The sequence below is a fragment of the Globicephala melas genome, chromosome 3 (assembly GCF_963455315.2).
Source record: "Globicephala melas chromosome 3, mGloMel1.2, whole genome shotgun sequence".
In the NCBI taxonomy this organism is placed as follows: Eukaryota; Metazoa; Chordata; class Mammalia; order Artiodactyla; family Delphinidae; genus Globicephala; species Globicephala melas.
The window spans coordinates 119,601,234-119,621,866 of record NC_083316.1 but is presented as its reverse complement, the minus strand read 5'-3'; the positions used below and the strand labels follow the sequence as shown (position 1 = coordinate 119,621,866).

At 41.4% G+C, this 20,633-nt stretch overlaps 1 protein-coding gene across 2 annotated transcripts in view; it reads left to right on the top strand.

Annotated features, from left to right (window-relative positions):
• NR3C1 (nuclear receptor subfamily 3 group C member 1) overlaps positions 1-20,633 on the top strand; it is a 669,693-nt gene that overhangs the window by 497,501 nt on the left and 151,559 nt on the right. The window lies entirely within an intron of this gene.

Genomic DNA, 20,633 nt, shown 5'->3' with positions numbered 1-20,633 from the left:
TCTAAATGTTGGGGAAAATCTCCATAGTCATTACTTAATCAGAATTTAGAATTTGCATTTAACTCATATATGCCTAAGGACCATTCTGGGTTTTTTGTAGGTGTATACATAAAATACGTATGTAAATGGTTTGGGGTTTTTTTGGTTATTGTTTAAATACATTTACCAAAACAAAACCAGCCTTTCACAACCATGGATAAGCCCATGTTTCTGGGATTCTGTCATTTTGAGCAATATAAGAAATCACTTCAACTTAAATTGAAAATTTAAGTCTTAACCTTTCAAATTAAATAATTTTGTAATTAATTAGACAAATTAATGTAAACAATTTAAATTGGATATTTTTTTAAAGCAGCCCTATCAGAATCTGCATCCATATCTACCATCATATAAAGGCAGTTTTATATGTAAAACCCCTGAAAGGAAAATTTTATCTCTGTCGACCCAAATGAAAAAACTAGAAAAATTCTGGTATGTTTTAATTAGCCAAGCAAGACTTAGTTAAATGGATATTTAAAGCTTCCTTTTGGCAAACGATTCTTTTATAAGAAGTTGAAATCCCCGTGCTGTGTTTACTGAAAGACTGTGATACATGGAATGTCTCAGCCTTGTTCATGGAAACCTAATCAGATGGTTAGAGATGTTGGCAATTTAGGATCTGCAGGAATAAACGAGGGAACAAACTTTTCTAATCTAAACTTGACCTTCATGTTTTTTCAAACTTTACCCCAACCCATTCCTTACATGTAGGCTCAATCGTCTCAGTATTTTGGGTTACTGGTGCAGCAGAAGCCAGGAAAAACAATAACTTTGTAGTAATCAGAATATTATTCAACTACATATTGTTTACTGTATTTTAAATACTGATGAACAGTGGTCAGTAAATAGTTTTATGTTCCTTTAAAAAAAAGTTGATAAAATGTATACTAATATTATTCTTCAGGCTAATTTAAAGCATTACACTTTGTTAAAAATAATAAAATTTTCTTTTGAAAAAATGACCTTTCAAACTGAATTTCTTTAACTCTTGAGGTTGAGCGTCCTATGTCTGTTGGCCATTTTTATTTCCTTCTGTGTGAATTATCCATAAAATTTGCCATTTTCTATTGAAACGTGTGTATATATAAATAATTTGCAAGAACATTTTATATATTATGGAAATTAGACCTTTTGACTGTCATTATACTGTATTTCCCAAGTTTGTCATTTATACTTTCTTTGTTTATGGCATTTTCTGTAAAAATTTATTTTTTCACTGTTATGTTTAAAAAGGTAGCTTTGATACTTCCTATAACAGAGAAAGAATTTGGATGTTAAGCCTCGTTTCACAAATCTATTTCGTGCCAATAACAAGAAGGCAGGGAACCACTGTATAATTTGTGAGGCAATTTGCAGAAGACTTCCTGTTAGTCTCTGGCTTCATTAAACGATAGCCGTGTGCTGATCTGGCTACTTTCCATGCAAGGCCTGAGCCACCCTATCAGCACTCACATCAGTTTGCAATGCCTGGTTGATCAGAATAGGTGTTCGCACCAGCCCATAAAGCTACCGCTAATTTATGGATTTGTTGAAATGTTGAGTGATTTGCTGCTGAGAGAAAGAATTTAAGAAAGAGAAGGATGAAAGAAAGCTGGAAAGGAGGGAGAGGGAAAATAAACAAAGAGAAAAGGAAAGGACAGAATAAAAGCAAAAGAAAGAACTAGGAAAAGAAAAAGACAAAGAAAGAAGTAGAAAAGAAAGTTATTGAAAGAAAATGGAAAGGTAAAAAAGGGAGAAAGAATAGAAGGAAAGGGGCTTCCCTGGTGGCGCAGTGGTTGGGGGTCCGCCTGCCGATGCAGGGGGTGCGGGTTCGTGCCCCGGTCCGGGAAGATCCCACATGCCGCGGGGCAGCTGGGCCCGTGAGCCGTGGCCGCTGGGCCTGCGCATCCGGAGCCCGTGCTCCGCGGCGGGAGAGGCTGCGGCGGTGAGGGGCCCACGTACCGCAAACAAAAACAAAAACAAAAAAGAATAGAAGGAAAGAAAGAAGAGAATCAAAATATAAGTAAAGATGGAGGATGGATGGATGGATGGGTAAATGGATGGATAGATGGGAGGGAAAAGAAGGAAGTGAGGGAGGCAGGGAGGAAAGAGAAATCAAAATATAAAACTTCAGGCTAAATTCATTTCAATTATACAAAGAATCATAAATCCTAGGGATGAAAGGGAATACAAAGTTCCTTTAAATCTAAAGCTCTCCTTTTGCAGGAAGAAAAGCTGAAGCCCAGTAAGGATGAGTAAATTCCCTCAAGCTCACACAGCATGTTCATAACCGCATGAGAGTCAGATTCCAGCCCAGTCTCCTGACTTCCAGTCTAATATACCTTCTCTCACATTTTGTTTCACTGGAAACTTGCTATTTGTTTGAGTTGACTTCCAACAACTTCCAACATAAATAATATTATAGCCCAAAGTGGGCCTTTTGCTAGACCAGAAAATCTTACCCCATGTGATTTTATTAAATTGTAACACATTGTCATAACAGAATTTAACCTATGATGTGTAAACACCAAAAAAAAAATGAGCTAGCAGTTCCTTCCTACTTTAAAAAAAAAAAAAAGGGAAAGCTGTTTGCAACCTATAATAGAAAAATGTATTTCAAAGGAAATAACTTAGGAAAAGGCCAAAGTCTTCATTACTATTTGGTAGAATTTTGATTTTGTGCCATAGGTACCTGAGAAACATTGTGCTTTTGTCTATTGCTGTTTAGGAACAGATAGTTAAAGAGAAAGAGAAGCGGGAGGTGGATGTAATTGCAGTTGGCTTTTCATTTCAGTGAGTGTGATTTAAGTTCGAGATATGACTTTCCTAAGAAGGGGAGTGGATGGTGAATGGTTGAACATCAAAAAGAAAAATTATGAACGACTGGAAAACCATAGTATTTCTCCAAATGCCCTTAAACACAGAAAAGATCCCCTTTCACTTGATGTAAATGTGCCCCTCATTCTTGTTGTCAGGAGGCAAGACTGATTGAGACCTCAGATTTCTTTCACTCCTATGATTCTCTATGATCCTCTAACAGTATAAAAAAAAAAAATCCCTTTGCCCTAAATAACCAGTTATTTTTTCTGTAAGCCCATTTTTATTATTTTTTGAATTTTATTTTTTTAATACAGCAGGTTCTTATTAGTTATCTGTTCTATACATATTAGTGTATATATGTCAATCCCAATCTCCCAATTCATTCCACCACAACCCCGCCTCCTCCTGCCCCCTGCTTTCTCCCCTTGGTGTCCATACATTTGTTCTCTACATCCGTGTCTATTTCTGCCTTGCAAACCGGTTCCTCTGTACCATTTTTCTAGATTCCACATATATGCGTTAATATATGATATTTGTTTTTCTCTTTCTGACTTACTTCACTCTGTATGACGGTGTCTAGGTCCATACATGTCTCTACAAATGACCCAGTTATTGCTCTGACTTTCTATTTTACTTTGGCAATGGGGAACTTGCTTCATTCTATTAATTTATTTTGGATGACACTCTGCTATATTATCTTAGCTGTTTAGAATTGGTGCCAATGCTGTCAGAGTATTTAGTTTCATCCATTCATTCAACAAATATGTATTGAGCTAAGTACCCACTGGGTACTGTTTTAGGTGTTGGGCATACAGCATAAACATCACAGATTAAAAACTCTGCCCTCACAGAATCGGCACTCGGGTGGGAGGGTGGGCAGAGATAGACCATAAATAAATTGGTATGATCGCATATGGTGTGTTAGGAAGTAATAAGTGCCACTGTGAAAATGAAACAAGGGGCTAGAAAGGGCAGGGGTAGTAAAGGAGCCTTAATTTTCAGTAAGATGATATGGAACCAAGGCAGATGGACTCTCTGATGAGAAAACACTTGAGCAAAGACCTGAAAGAGAGAAGGAGTGAGACACAGGTATATGGTCCCTTGGTTCTAGTATCCCCGGTGGACACCAAAATCCATGGATGCCCAAGTCCCTTATGTAAAGCGATCGAATTGCCATTGGCAGTTGGTTGAATCCACAGATGTGGAACCTGCGGGTACTGAGGGCTGACTTTATCTGAGGCATCTTTCAGGAAAAGGGAACAAACCTGAGGAGAGACCTTTGGGCTGAGTGGCGGAGGCACTGTGAATGAGGGGAAGAGCTCAGAGAGGTTGGTGCCCAGAGCTTGTAGGGCTGAGTAGCCATTGGAAGGACTTTGGCTCTAACTGTGAGTGAGGTGAAAAGACAAGACACTGGGGATGCTTGAGCAGAGGGCCGTGACCCACATTTTCACACTATCACAGTGGCTGCTGGGTCGAGAACAGCAAGAAGGGCAAGGGCAGGGGCAGACCCACCAAAAGGGACAATGCCATTCTAGGCAGGAGGTGATGATTTGTGTCATGATAGTACTGGGGAAGGAGGTATGTGGCAGATTCTGATATACTGAGGCTAGAAATAAGAGAATTTGTTAACGGACTGCATGTGAGGTATGAAAGAAAGGGAGGAGTCAGGATGATTTCAATACGGTCTCATTACCTTCATTCCATTATATAGTCACATAAATCTTCAAAATCCACTGCAACCCTCTTCTTCTCTACCTCCAGCCACCCCAGGTCCAGTTATATTTACAGCCAATATGTTAATACAAGTTGTCTGCCATTAGGCCTTACAGAATCTATTCTGATTTTCCCTTCATATGAGCTTACAGAGTCCAGACTGAGTTTGACTGTCACTGTAACTAGATTTTTGTTATACGTGTTTCTTCTTCCTTTCCTGTGGTTTCTAGAATTTTATTTATGTTTTCATGGCCTGATTGTATATGAGCTTCTGTTGTTATTTTTAAACTGGGGAAGCATACTTGGGAGGGAGGGAGAGATGAAGGAAAGGAGAAGGGAATGGATGGATGGATGGATGGATGGATGGACGGATGGATGGGGAAAGAGATAAAGGGATGGTACAGCCACTGTGGAGAAAAGTATGGAGGTTCCTTAAAAAACTAGAAATAGAACTACCATATGACCATAATTCGAAAAGATACATGCACCCCCATGTTCATGGCAGCACTGTTTACAATAGCCAGGACAAGGAAGCAAACTAAATGTCCACCAACAAAGGAATAGATCAAGAAGATGTGGTACATATATACAATGGAATATTACTCAGCCATAAAAAAGAATGAAATAATGTCATTTACAGCAACATGGATGGACCTAGAGATTATCATACTAAGTGAAGTAAGTCAGACAGAGAAAGACAAATGTCATATGATATTGCTTATATGTGGAATCTAAAAAAAAAAAAAGATACAAATAAACTTATATACAAAACAGAAATAGACTCACAGACATAGAAAACAAACTTATGATTATGGGGAACGGGGGGAGGGATAAATTAGGAGTTTGGGATTAATATATATACACTACTATATACAAAATAGATAACAAACAAGGACGTATTGTATAGCACAGGGAACTCTACTCAATATTTTGTAATAACCTATAAGTGAAAAGAATCTGAAAAAGAATATATATATAACTGAATCACTTTGGTGTACACCTGAAACTAAAACAACATTGTAACTCAACTATACTTCATTTTAAAAAAAAGAGAGCTAAAGGGAAAAAGCTAGGCAAAGGTTGGGGTGGGGGGGTTGTTGAGAGAGAGAGAGAATATGAAATGGCCAAATAATAAATAGATAAGTTGAGTTGGAAAGTAAAGAAGTAAATGCAAGGAGACAGAGAGAGTAAAAGAATGTGATGGCTCAGGATAGATTCATCACCCCGCTTGGAACAATTAAAAAAAATGCGTGTAGCCGGTGTAGCAGCAGTATGTCCCCAGGCTGATGACTAATAGAACTTAAGGTAATAGTTCACATTAATTTATTTTGAGGCAAAGGATAAAAAAAGAGGGAACAAAATTTAAAAGACTAAGAGGAAAACCTAAGTTCAGTATATGCTAATTCAGAAAAATGTTTTTATAACTTCAAGAAGGAGGACAGCATTCTAAATTTATTGTTCTAAAAAGATAGCAAGATAGGATAAATAGTAGCACCAGGATGATGACTTGGATGTGTTAAATTTATCACCTTGAGACCAGATTTACTTATATATTCATGCTCCATATCCTTGTATGATAGCTTTTAAGAATATATATAATAGAAAAGCAGAAAAGAAACAAGTGAAGGAAACAGAGTGAAGAGGAAATATTGATAAGAAAATAAAGTGAAGGATAAAATTAATACACAACCACTCACCTCCCTCAGAAAAAGAAAGAAAAACAAATGCAAACATGAAGTTCTGCAGAGTCATTAGAGATAGTCTATAAGTTTGGTTTTGAGCTCCTTACCAACCAAAGCAAAAAAGAAAATATGATAATGTATAAAAACCTACAGTTTCTATAAGGTTAAAATAAACCAGCACTATTGTGGAAGCTAAGACTAAAATCTAAAGCAGCTATGTTCTGTGGGGCCACATAATAAGGATAAAGACCTTGACAATATTCTTTCAACAAATACAATAACACGTTTCTTAGAACCAGTTTCTTCTTAGGCTCTTAATGAATTTTTCATCTTTTCCCCTTCTTGAGCAAAACATCACCTCTTAATTCTGGTCACTTTTATTTCATATTCATTGTTTTAGAACAATTACAAATGTACCATAAAATGATTGTTGCCACCATGGTAACCATTTGACCTGGCTGTTACTTTGTATATGCCAGTTAACGGGATAAAAGGGCAACAGTTTCTAGGTGTAATTTCTGCAGATATTTTATGTAAAACAATGACATTTTTGCAACTTCTGCCATTTGACCTGTGTCGAGCAAGCTTTCTGGAAACAAATCCACTTGACAGATTCCACTATGATTAGGACTGAATGAAAACCTTCTGATTGGGACTGAAGCCATGATTGTTGGTTGCACTGTGGGTGTTCTTAGGCCGGGACAGTTCTCTGGGCGTCACCATCATTAGTATCAATATGGCCACATAATCGGTCCCTCACTTTCGCAACCGTTACAAATGTGCTTGAAATGAAGCTCATTTACAATCTAAATGCGTGTATGGGATGGCAGTCAGGGCACTGTGCTAATTTAGGTATTGTGTTTTTAGGGGCAACAAAAGATATGCTAATATTTTCTTCATCTTCAAATTGACTATAAATTGTGCACCCTTGTATACCTCCTCCTCAGGCAAATGAGGAAGTCCCAGTTGTTAAAATGAATGTATAAAAATCAAAATGAAGGTTTTTATCCTGGCACCTGCTGGGTGACAGAGAGTTATCAACAATGGCAATATTGCGCTGGAACACAGGATTTCATTTCTTTCCACTGGGTAGTCAGAACGTGTGTGGGGATTTGCTCTCAGCCCCTCCAAAAGTCCCCTCTTCCTCTTGTCTTAACCCCTCTCCCCCTCATTCTTGTGCCTGTGCAGACATCTGAGTCGCCCACTGATCACTTTCACTTCTGCTGGGGAAACTACAGCACGCTTCTTTAGAACGTGGAGAAAAGGTAAAAACTTAGATCTTCTGATACCAAATCACTGGACTTTGGAAGGTCAGTCATCTGTCAAGACCAACAAAACCATAAAATGCCCACGTGTCTCAGAGGAGCACTGGGGCATAAATGGGGAAGGAATAAAAAAGAGTCAGAAAGGGAAGAGAAGAAGAAAGAAAGGCAAAGAGGTGAAGATAGAAACAGTGTGGTGTGAATATCCACGCACTCATCTATAAACGCTTGTTGAGCATGGGGAAGTGCCTGGCACCAGACGTCACATGTTAGTTTCCACTAGGGTCTGACTCTGGGAATATCTGCTGAATCAGTAGCTCTGAGCTGAACAAGGAAATTCACCCAAATTAAGAGAATCATGGTATTAATCAGGGTCACTCCAAAAAAAAAAGTTATAGCCGAGAGGAAGAATCCTCTGATCTGAATTTTTCTCATCTTGTGAAATTCCCTGCTCCACGTTCAAAGCAAACAACACATCCATGGTCACCATTTGTCCATCAAGGCCTGTGCAGTTGGCTTCCTCTGGAAAAAGGAATCTGCGTCACTACTAAGCTAGACTTCGTTCTTCTGCTATTTCTGAGTGTTAGCCCAGAAAGGGGCCAGCTTCTGTGAGCAGGGCTGCAGAAGCAGGTGCAATTTATGTCCCACAGATACTAACTTTGATAAGCACTTAATGGAGGCCTACTTTGTGTAAGAATGGAGAGAAACAAAGTACAGCTCCTACCCTCTTGGGGCTTTTAACTGTAACTTCATGGGGAGAATTTTCTTGTGTGTGGCTCCTTCCCTCAAAGAACAAAGAAGGCGTGTCAGAGGCTGCTTCAGTCAAGTGTCAGGGAAGGGAGGTAGGTGGTATTTTCATTCCCATTCTACAGCTGGGTAAAGTGAGCTCTAACAAAGTCATGTTACTTGCTAAAGGCCACCCAGAGGTCAGAGCTTCAGAAGAAAAAAAAAAATTGATCACAGGGCTGATGTTGTGTAGCTGGGTAGTTTAAAATGAAAAGGAAGAAAACATTCTTATCTAAAAAGAAATGTGTCGCTCTGAGTTTCTCGGTTTCATTTACTCAGCAAGTAGGTGCCACGCACTATTCTAGCAATGAGGATATAACGAAACTCGTATGGTGCTAGATAAGAGAGCCAGACAAGGCATTTTTTAACATATATATGGTGCATCAGGTGGAAAGTGCTATGAAGAAAAGGAAAACATAGGGGATAAAGCATGCTGGGTGGGGGCTGTTTTAGATGGAGTGGGTGGGAGGCTTCTCTGAGGAGATGACGTTTGAACAGATGTCTGAATAAAGGGAAGGAGCTCGTTATGTGGTTATCTGGGGGACTCGGGGCAGGGGAACAGCAATTAGAAAGGAAGGTGCTTGGCAAATTTGAGCAACAGCATGACCGGAGCACACAGAACCTGGGGTGGTGGGGAGACGCGGCCAGCAAGGCCGCCAGGGGCCAGGGGGTCACCTCTGGCTTTGACACTGAGTGAGACAGGGAGCAATAAAGGGTTTTAAGCCAAGGACTTGCCATGACCTGACAGTTTGAACAAGATCCCTCTGGCTGGTGTGTGCACAGACTGGAGCGAGGTGAGGGGAAGCAGGGAGGCAGTCAGGAAGCCGTTGCTGAAAATTATCCTGTAAATGAGAGACGGTGAATCCTCGGGTGGAGGTGGAACAGAGGGCCTGGTGAAGGTGGTCGTTTCCACGCAGGTTCTCAGGCGTGAAGTCTGCAGGATTGGCTGAAGGGTGGGGATGGGGTATGAGAGAAAGAGGCTTGCAGATCAGAAAACTTAGCTGTGCTGTCAATCTCTTACAACCTCATATTCCAGGATACCCATCGGGCCAAGGAATACCCACCCTTCTCCTGGACACCCGGCCTTTCAGCCTAACGAGATGACTCTCTGTTTAGTCCTGGTTCCACCCATTGCTAGGTGAGAGCTTAGGGCCCGTGAGGGGCCCTCTCAGGTCCTCAGTATGTTGGCTGAGAATTAGGGGTGGTCATTTCCTCTCTACTCACTTCAAAAGGAGGTGTTGAACAAAACTCTAGAATTTAGGCATCTCAGGGATGCCTAAATTAGGGATTATGATGATTAGTTAACGTCATAAGCACCTTCAGAGTTAACTTTATGAGTCAGCTGAGTTGACTTTGGGGTATTATTAATAGATTCCAGGAAGCTCCCCTGCCCAAAAGTCTCGCTCTAATGGCCTCTCATGATGAAAGGGTTTCACAGTTAGTCTGATTCTTCCCTGTTCAGGCATCGTGGACCCCAGACATACTCCTTTAAAACAGAAACTCTGACTCGAGCTACTGTCGGTCATTTGCCATTTTAGGTGAATTTTCATATCAGGTTGCCTTTCTGCCATTATAGCTGACTTAAGTTTGAATGGGAGGAAGGAAAGAATGAATATGGGGCAGAGGATGCGACAGCTGGGGAGTTGCTGAGTATGTTGTGGACAGATTGAGAAGATCCCTTGCAGGGAGAACCTCCAAAAATACATTCTGTCTATTGTGAAATATTATCCAGATTTGCCTCACGTCATAGTGTCTCTCTCATCTAATAATAATGCAGTCCTAGAAGGGCACCTCCTTGAAATAATTGCAACAAGTAGCTACGGAAACCAAACTGTTTCAGAAAAATGTTGAATTCATGGAGAACAGCATGCCTTAATAGCCCCTTTGGCTTGCTTTGTTTAAACAAACTCCCCCCAAGCATCTCACGCTTCGCTAATTATGAGTGTCCCTACATTACCTCAGCCTTTTACAAAGTTCTTTTCCCCTAAATATTTCTGGAAATGCTCAGGGATACTGACATGTGATCAGAAATAATTTGGCTGACTGTCCCCACTATGGCGGGAATCCATGGACTGAGACTCTGACGCTTCCCCAAAGATGCTCCTCGGGGCTAGAAGTCTGTCCCCATCCCCGTGGCTGTTACAGTGACCATCACCTGCAATCCTGGTGAATTTGGAATACCTGCCAGTTCCCTAAACTGGAAGCTCTTATCACGTCCCTGCTCAGCAAAGCAAGAGGAGGACGCTCGGCGTGACATTCAGCCAAAAGTCCCACGGCACATTTGCTCAACCTCAGAGGTCACAGTGGCTCGTGGTAGGGCTTCCCCACAGGAGGTGTGAGAGCCAAGCAGGGCACTGTCAGCCCCCACCCTGACAGTTCTCCCCGAGCACTGCGTCTCCAAGGTTGAAACTCTGCTGCTGTCACCCTTGCAGCTGCTCTCATCTCCTCGGGGAGAGTCGTCTCTGTGCCCAAGCCAGGATAACTGGAATTCAAAGTCAGAGGATGTCGTTGCTGTAGTACACTCAGCTAGGGGACCCACTGCAAAGTTGCTTGAGTGCCAATGTATTTCTACCGTTATAGGGTTATCATTCTCCCAAGTCACACCCACTGTGCCTTTCTCCAAGGTTGCAAACATGCCCCAGGCTGCCCGGATCTGGAGAAGTTCTGGGATCAGTTGAGAGACTCCCTGTAATTCCCACTCTCCGCTACTGTCAGCCTTTACTCCTGGAATTGCAGTGCCAGTTTCCTTCTTCCCTGGAGGCTCCTGTTCCTCTACAATATGTCCTCCACCTGGGAGCATCTCGTTTTGCAGATGTTGGTTTGCAGTGCATTGGTGGGCAGGATTCCAGTCTTTTCTTGGGAGGTTCCAAAGCCCTTCTATTGAAAATCAGTAGAGACAAATGAATACATTGGGAAAGGGAGTGGACTAGTTCCCTCCTAGAAGCTCCGGAGCCACAGTCTACGCCAGGTCCTGGACTCTGTTGTCCTAAACCACGTCTGAACCTTTTCCCTCTTCTCCCCTGAAAGGACAACCAACCGTCCGTCCATCCCATGAAGCCATAAAGACTAAAACCTCCTCTCTTCTCCCCACGTCTCTGTTCAAGGAACGTTGTAGATGATTGAATTCAGGACTTGTTTAGCTGGTACTAATGGTTAACTGTGAGTTCCTAAGTGGAAGTCAGAATTATCTGCAAGTTCAGAATGGGAATGTGTTTTTAGTGTTTGCATGTAAATGCTCAGCACTCCCAACAGGGTGGGACCTGGTTGAGGAGATAGGCTGTGAAATATAGGCTACCAACATCTTTCCTTAAAATAACATGCGTTGTGAAACTTTTCTCCTCATAAAAGTATTATATCTTTATTGGAGGAAGTAGAAAATTACAGAAAAATATGCTGAAGGAAATAATAATCAACTGTCATCCACTTCTGAGAGATAACCACGGTTAATATTTTAATGCATTTCCTTTGAAATTATTTAGCATAAATTAATATATTTTAGAAAACATAATCTAATATAAAGGTATGAAATACATTCAGATTTTTTAAAATTCATTTGTTTTATTTATTTTTATTTTTGGCTGCATTGGGTCTTCGTTGCTGCACTCGGGCTTTCTCTAGTTGTGGTGAGCAGGGGCTACTCTTCCTTGAGATGCACAGGCTTCTCATTGCGGTGGCTTCTCTTGTTGCGGAGCACGGGCTCTAGGAGCGTGGGCTTCAGTAGTTGTGGCACGTGGGCTCAGTAGTTGTGACATGCGGGTTCTAGGGCGTGCGGGCTTCAGTAGTTGTGGCTCGCAGGCTCTAGAGCGCAGGCTCAGTAGTTGTGGCGCACAGACTTAGTTGCTCTGCGGCATCTTCCTGGACCAGGGCTCGAACTTGTGTCCCCTGCATTGGCAGGCAGATTCTTTTTTTTTTTTTTTTTTTTTGGCGGTACGCGGGTCTCTCACTATTGTGGCCTCTCCCGTTGCGGAGCAAAGGCTCCGGACACGCAGGCTCAGCGGCCATGGCTCACGGGTCCAGCCGCTCCGCAGCATGTGGGATATTCCCAGACCGGGGCACGAATTCATGTCCCCTGCATCGGCAGGCGGACTCTTAACCACTGCGCCACCAGGGAAGCCCTGCAGGCAGATTCTTAACCACTGCGCCACCAGGGAAGCCCCAGTAAAGATATATTTTTAAAAGACAGTATTATATGTGTTTTATACACACACAATTTATACATACCTATATATATGTATATATAAATATGTATTACTAGTAAGTATAATACAATAAGTATACCTATACTTATTATTTTATTGTAAGCATTTTCCCAGGTAATTAGGAAATCATGGGGGTTTTTTAGAGAGGTTTGTTTATTAAATAACAATAGACCACAATGTTTCAGGTATCGCATATTCTTTGTATTAAATAGATACAGAGTTAGCCAAAACCTGCATGTTCACATGCAAAAATCCTCTTTGACCCTTTGTTAGTTCTCGTTACCTGTCCTAGCTTGAGAAGAAAAAATGTCATTTTCCTTTAAGGGGACATCATGATTTATGATGGCAGCATTCCATCTTATGGATGCAACATAATTTATTTAACCATTCTCCCACTGGTTGAGATTAGGGTGCTTTCTAGTTTTTTATTAGCACACAGTGCCTCTCTTATTCTTAGTGAGGTAGGACATATACTTAGGAGCAGAACTTCTTTCTCAAGGGTTAGATATTTGGCATTTGTGGGTATAATGTCATGCGAACAGCCGGTTGTGATGTGGTACCAGGTTCTAGGTGGGTGACTGGGCTGGAGAACAGCCAGCAGCACATGGTTCAACTTCAGCTTTTGTTTCTGGTGGGAGGAATCCAGACACCCAGTTCCTAACGTTCTTCTATCTTAAAGTGGGTACATTACCTTGTCAAATCACTTAACTTACCTGCCTCAGTTTCCTTATCTAGAAAATAAGGATAACCTCATCGGTTTTGTAAACGGTAAACTCCTACACAAGGTGAGGCATTCGCTTAACTATATAATGTGCTTATAGAGCTAAGTGAATTCATCAGTGCTCTGCCTCAGACGGCTGATTTTGATTTCTGGATCCATCGTTCATTACTTATTATTATGTAACTTAGGCAAGTTACTTAACTTCTCTTTTCCTCCATTTCCTCGTCTATCAAATGGGTAATAAAAGCACCTCATAGGTGAGGATTAGGTAAGATCATGCTTTTAAAGCATGTAGCATGCATTCGTTACTATTATTGTCATTGTAACTTACTATTAAGCAGTGGGTTTAGACTCAGGGTGAAGCTGTTTGGAAGTCACTGGCTTCCCGTTGAATGTTCTTAAAGCACTGGTGGTGTGAGTATGTCTATATCATGCAGTTACAAATGTTACCAGAATACCGAGGTAACTTTATTCAAAAGGCCCAAGCAAATTAGTAAAGTCAGTGTTTTTCAAAATGTGCACCTGGAAGTTGTCATTTCTGCAGTGTGCCCCAGGGACCTGGTAGGGAATGGCGTGCTAAATTGAATGGTAAGGGCAATGGGAATTTCAAGACCCGCCCCCCCACACACACCAAGAGCATAGCTTTGTTTTCATGGCAAAAATTGTTAGCTGATGAACAAAACCATTTCTCCTTGGACCCACAAGTGGACCCCGTGTCCCAGATCCCCTGCAGGTAGGCGTTACCATGTGACATCGTGGGCCTTGTGGTCTCAGTCTCAGCTGCCCACCTCTGCCACTGCTGCATGAAAGCAGCCCTAGGCAGTGTGCAGACAAATGCGTGAGCTATATCCCAGTGCAACCTTAGGAAACTTTGCTGTAGTTTGCCAGCCCCTGGACTGGAGCACAGCAAGCAAGGAAGAGTTGTACCACGTGGCTGGAAAGGCAGAAATTGCCCCATAGGAAAGACCTTGTGGACCCCAGCGTGAAGTTTTCCTTTTACCCGAAGAGCAGAAGGGAAGCCTTCATAGGGTTTTGGAAAGAGTATGATCTGGTATGAATAAGCCCTCAGTCGACCAGTGTTTCAGTTTTCAATCACCATGTGAACCACTGGTCGCCCTTGATTACTTCCTCTGTAGTGCCTCCTCCTATGGAAACTCAGAGAAAGCTTCTGACTGAGATGGTATCAACAGCCAGACCCCAAGGCGCCTCATGTGGCAGAATTTATAACCTTGGTGAATTTGCCGCGGCTTTCGCGTTAATCCAAGGCAGTATCGGAACCCCGAATCTGTCGGCCCACATCTCTTTCTTCCTGTCAGACTTACACTAAGTTCAAATGATAAACGTGTTAAGTCAGAAGCCCAGCTTAGTGACTGTCAATGAAAACCGTAGTTGCCACCAGTGAGCTGTCCCCACCGACATACCTACATTGGAATAACATAACAATAATCCTGATGGTTGGCGTCTACTAACATGTGCTGAGTACGGTATGAAGCACTCAGCCTGATTACCTTGTGTAATCTTCACCACAAGCCTACCAGGTAGGAACCGTGGTTAAGCCCCCTTTACAGAGAAAGCCAGAGGTTATGTAACTTGTAAGATGACAAAGCTAGTGGGCGGTAGAGCCAGGAACTGAACCACATGGTACAAACTAGAGTCGGGGCTCTTAACTGCTACAACATGGTGTCCCAAAGAAGGCAAATATGCTCAGAAGGTTGCTAGGGGACGTTAAATCCACGAGGGAAAGGAAGGCAGAAAATCCAGTTTTAAGGTGCAACCATTTCACAGAAGAGTGATATTGCCGGCCGGTCCTCACCTCACAAAGTCCTTTGGTTACAGCCTTGCACCCACTTCTACCCTGGCCATGGCCTTCCTGCTAAAACAGGAATTCCCAAATCCTGTTATCTCCCAGATGGGGCCTAAGAAAGCAGTTCTGAGTTTTGTTTTGCCAACGCTCTTTTCCCTCTGCATCTGGTCTTATCTGCCATTCTGCCCCTTTAGTGACTTTGCATCTATTTTAAGTGAACTTCATAGTCAAACTATAGGGTAGTTCCTTCCACCCCACCCCACCATCAGGGCAGTCCCCAAACATGATTAATCATCCTTACCTAATAATATGCAAAGTGCTTCAGAATCCTTATTTATATCCTCCTGTAAAAAAAAAAAAAAAAAAAAAAAAAGGAAAGAAGGAAAGAAAGCAGCCATATCTGAAGTGGGATGTTTCAGAAGAACACAGTTTGTCCCACTAAATAATGAAAATCCTTGTCTCTAACAGTGTGGACCAGGGCTCTTACTCAAGGGTTAGAAATGTTCACAGGGGAGAGCATCCAACTTTTGAACTCCTTCAAAGAAAGCAGCAATGGAGGAAAAGGTCTGCTTCGGTAAACAAAACGGGGTCCGTACGATTTATGAATTACATCCCCATGAACAAGTCAAATCCTCCACCTACTAACATGGATACACCACCCAGAGAACAAGCGAGGTACTTCACTGTGAAACATGTTGGGGGAGCCAGTAATCACGGGGCCCCATGGGCTAACCCCAGATACACAGCTGTTCAGTGCCCTCCAGAGCCTGCACATCTCTCAAAAGGACGAACTTGTGACTTTGGGACAGTGTTTGACCCACAAATTAGTGCAACATAAAGTTGTAATAAACTTTGTTTTTTCAAAGTGCTGCTTTAATGAGCAGATGAATTATCATGTGGGAGTTTAAAAATTAGTCAACAGACTCTTAACAATCAGGTCCTTTAAACTTGGCCCTCCCTTGCCCTCTAAACTACTCTTGATCATAATCTAAATGAACCTTAACTTCTCACCTAGAATGGAACACATGTATTCTTATAAAACAAATATTAATGGAATAACTCTTGTGCTTTATTCTTTTAGCTGATCTGTATCAATGTAGCAACATTCCAAAGAAAATAGAAAGCATATGTTTTTGGTTTTTAATAACATTTTTCTTTTTTGTTATTACCATGGACATAATTCACATAACGTAAACTTAACCACTTTTTAAAGTGCAATTCAGTGGTATTTAGTAGAGTCTTCATTTTGTACAACCATCCCCACTATCTAATGCCAGAGCATTTGTATCACCCCGACAATAAAACCTGCACCTGTTAGCAGTCTCTCCCAATTCCCTTCTTCTGAAACCCCCTGGCAACCACTAATCAACTTTCTGTCTCTGTGGACCTGCCTATTCTGGACATTTAACATAAATGGAATCATATAATATATGGCCTTTTGTGTCTGTCTTGTTTCACTTAACATAATGTGTTAAAGGCTCATCCATGTTATAGTGTATATCAATTGGTACTTATTCCCTCTTATGGCTGAATAAAATTCTGTTGAAAGGATGCACCACATTTTGTTTATCCATTCATCAGTTGATGGACATTTAGGTTGTTTCCACTTTTTGGCTCTTATGAAAAATGCTGTTATGAACTGCCATGTATAAGTTTTTGTGTGACTATATGTCTTTATTTCTCCTAGGTAGATACCTAGGAGTAGAATTGCTGGGTCATATGGCAGCTCTATGTTTAACTTTTTAAGGAACTGCCACAGTGGCTGCACCATTTTATAATCCCATCAGCAATGTTTGGGAGTTCCAGTTTCTCCACATCCTTACCAGCACTTATTATTTTCCTTTTTAATTTTTTAATTCTAAAATTTAAAAATTTTAATAAAATTTTTTAATTCCTTTTTAATTTTAGTTTAATTTTTTAATTTTAATTTTTTAATTCTAATTAAATTTTAAATTTTTAAATTTAATTTAATTTTTTCTAATTAATAATTTAATTCCTAGTGGGTTTGAAGTGATACGTCATGTGTTTTTTATTTGCATTTCCCTAATGACTAATGATGTGGAGCATCTTTTCACGTGTTTATAGACCATTTGTGTGTCTTCTTTAGAGAACTGTCTTTTCAAGTCGTTTGGCCATTTTTTAAAACATAAAGTTGTCTTTTTATTATTGAGTTGTAAAAGTTATTAATATATTCTGCATCTAGACTCTTATCAGGTACATGATTTTCAAATATGTCTTCCATTTTGTGGGTTGTCTTTTCATGTTTTTCGTTGTGTTCTTCAAAGCAGAAAAGTTTTTTATTTTGATGTGGTCCAGGTTATCAATTTTTTTCCTTGTTTGCTTGTGCTTTGGGTATCATATCCAAGAAACCATTGCTTAATCCGAGGTTATGGAGATTTACACCTGTGTTTTCTCTAAGTGTTTTATAGTTTTAGCTCTTACATTGAATTCTTCGTTCCGTTTGGGGTTAATTTTTATATATGATATGAGGTAAGGATCCAACTTCATTCTTTTGCATATGGCTATCCAGTTGTCCCAGCACCATTTGTTGAAAAGATTATTCTTTCTTCATTGAATAGTCTTGACATTCTCAGCAAAAATCAGTTGTCCATGGACACAAAGGTTCCTGGACTCTCAGTTCTATTCCATTGATCTAAATGTCTATCCTTATGCCATTCCACACTATCTTGATTACTGTGACCTTGGTGGAAGTTTTGAGGTCAGGAATTATGAGTCCTCCAACTTTACTCTCTTCTTAAAAGATTATTTTGCTCTTCTGGGTTAATAACTTTTTAAAACATCAAGTTAAAAATGAAGCTGCAACTCACTAAAGAAAGACAGTTTCAAGCAGGCACTGTGACCTGCGCTTGGTGGATGCTACTTTTGAAATGTTTATTGCATAGACTGGATTGGTTTAATCTCTAATTCTGAATGCCAAAGTCACTTCTTCTTTTGAGCCTTTCCTCAACCCTTTCTCCTTTCTAAGAAACCAGTAACTTCTTCATTCATACACTGTACATACATCTATCAGCACCTGGAACATTTTATTATATTTATTTGTTTATGTGTCTATTTCCCCCCATTAGATTATAACCCCATAGAGGACTAGAATCATGTCTAATTTGTCTCTGGATCCCCAAAGTCATGTCCTGAGTAGAGGGCCAATATGTGTTTGTTGGAAAGAGAGAAGACAATAATGAAAGAAGGGAGGATAGTTGAGAAGGGAAGCAAAGTGAAAGAGAAAAGAAAGAGCTAACACTTACTAAATGTTTGTAATGTTCCAGGCATTGTTTTAAGAGGCGTTATCTCATGCATTCTCACAGCAACCCTATGAGATAAGTACTCTTATACTCCCCATTTTACAGATGAGAACCTAAGTGACGGGGCTTCCCTGGTGGCACAGTGGTTAAGAATCCGCCTGCCAATGCAGGGGACACAGGATCGAGCCCTGGTCTGGGAAGATCCCACAGGTCGCGGAGCAACTAAGCCCGTGTGCCACAACTACTGAGCCTACGCTCTAGAGCCGTGAGCCACAACTACTGAGCCAGCACCCACAACTACTGAAGCCCATGCACCTAGAGCCCGTGCTCCGCAACAAGAGAAGCCACCGCAATGAGAAGCCTGTGCACTGCAACGAAGAGTGGCTGCCGCTCGCTGCAACTAGAGAAAGCCCGTGCAGCAATAGAGACTCAATGCAGCCAAAAATTAATTAATTAAATTTAAAAAAGAACGTGAGTGACAGAGTTCAACAAAGTCACACAGCTAGCAAGTAGCCTAGGCAGTCTGGCTCCTTGGTCATGTTCTTCAATACTATGCCAGGCTGCCTGTCAAATAAAGACTAAAATAAAGATCCTTGGGCTCCCTTTAGAGACTGGTTCAGTAGGTTTGAGGTGGTGCCCAGATATCTGTACTTTAAACAAATTCCCAAATGATTTGGTGGAGCGCTCAGTTGGAAACCGATGCTGTAAGGAATGGCCAAATAAAACACAATGGAGGGTCAAAGCAAGGAGGATTTTGCTGTGATGTCACGCTTGGGAGGAAATGCCGGGAAAAGCAAGAGAAAACTGGGTACTAGTAAAGACGAGGGGGAAAGAAAAACACAAGCTACTGGTGGTCTAAACAAGAAGTAGAACTGACCAAGCAATGAACACGTCAGCCACCCCCTAGTTTGGCCCCCAGCTGGCCCTGGCTGTGACTGTATGGCATATCCTGCAATGACATGTACCTTCTACCAAGTCCTCATCATACCTAAAATAATAGGATTTCAGAGCATCCTGCGAGCAAATAAATGAACCATAAGGGCAAATAAGAACGAAGAGTAAGAGAAAGAACTAACATCTATTTACTTCTTATATGCCAGGCTATGTTCTAGATGCTTTATGTGTAAGAACTTACTTAATTCTCATAACAATCCTATGGGGCAGGTACTATTGTCTTCCCTCGTTTTACAGGTAAGGAATCTGAGGTACACAGAGGTTAAGAAGCTTGCCAAGGTCACATGGTAACAAATGGCAGAGCCAGATTCAAACCCAGGACATTTTGCACAAGAGCTCAGACTCTCAGGCTGCTTCTAGACGAAAGATAAAAAGGAATGAAGGATGAGGCCATTAATGGTGCAATTTAGAAAAGCTACTTGGCGGGACTGCCCTGGAGGCCCAGTGGTTAAGACTCTGCACTCTCAATTCCGGGGGCACAGGTTCCATCCCTGGCTGGGGAACTAAGATCCCACGTGGTGCACGGTGTGGCCAAAAAAAAAAAAAGTGACTTAGTTGCAAATTTTCATTTGAGAGACGTGAACACACAAACCCTTCTGAGTCCCCCTGTTGCTGACCCACCTCTGGTAGGAATGTTAGAAAGACCATGGGAGCCCAAAGGGCACTTAGCTCCCTCCTCCCAGAGACTACAGGGGGCACCATGGGTGGCTGGTCATTTGGACTCCTGTGGCCGTGGAGACAAGCCAAGACTGTTCCAAGTGCCTAAGACTCCCAAATTAGGGTTAATTGAGTCTCTTTTTGGTAAATTTCATTAAAGCAACCATCCAAAAAAAAAAAAAGAATGTATTTGTCCTGAGTTATCTAGGTAGGGGAAAATGACTTTTTTAAATGACCACTATTTTGGTAGCAAGAAAAGTTTGAACGATGCTACCAGGAGCTCTGAAGGCGCCCCCTTTATCTCTGGAGATGTTAAAACATGTAAAATGTCTGGAGGATATACTTTTGCGTCTGACCTTAGGATCTTTAGAAACATTGCTTTGCTGTGTTTCCTGATGGTGACTGAAAGCCAGCAACGAGTGGGTTACATCTAGGGCAGGGATTGCCAAGCTCCACACTGCTGGCATTTTAGGCTGGATAATTCTTTGTCGTGGTGACTGTCCTGTGCATTGTGGGATGTTTGGTAGCATCCCTGGCATCTACCCATCAGATGCCAGTGAGATTCCCCCCCTTCCAGCTGTGATAAACAGGCATCGCCAACTGTTCACTGGGCAAAAATTACCCCCAGTTGACAACTACTGATCTAGGGGAAACCATTGTAATTAATGGCTCCTCTATGATCTCTTCATGCTTTGCATGAAATGTTCACATTTCAAGCACAGTGCTTCAAATACTCAGGTGTTATCCCTAAAAATAT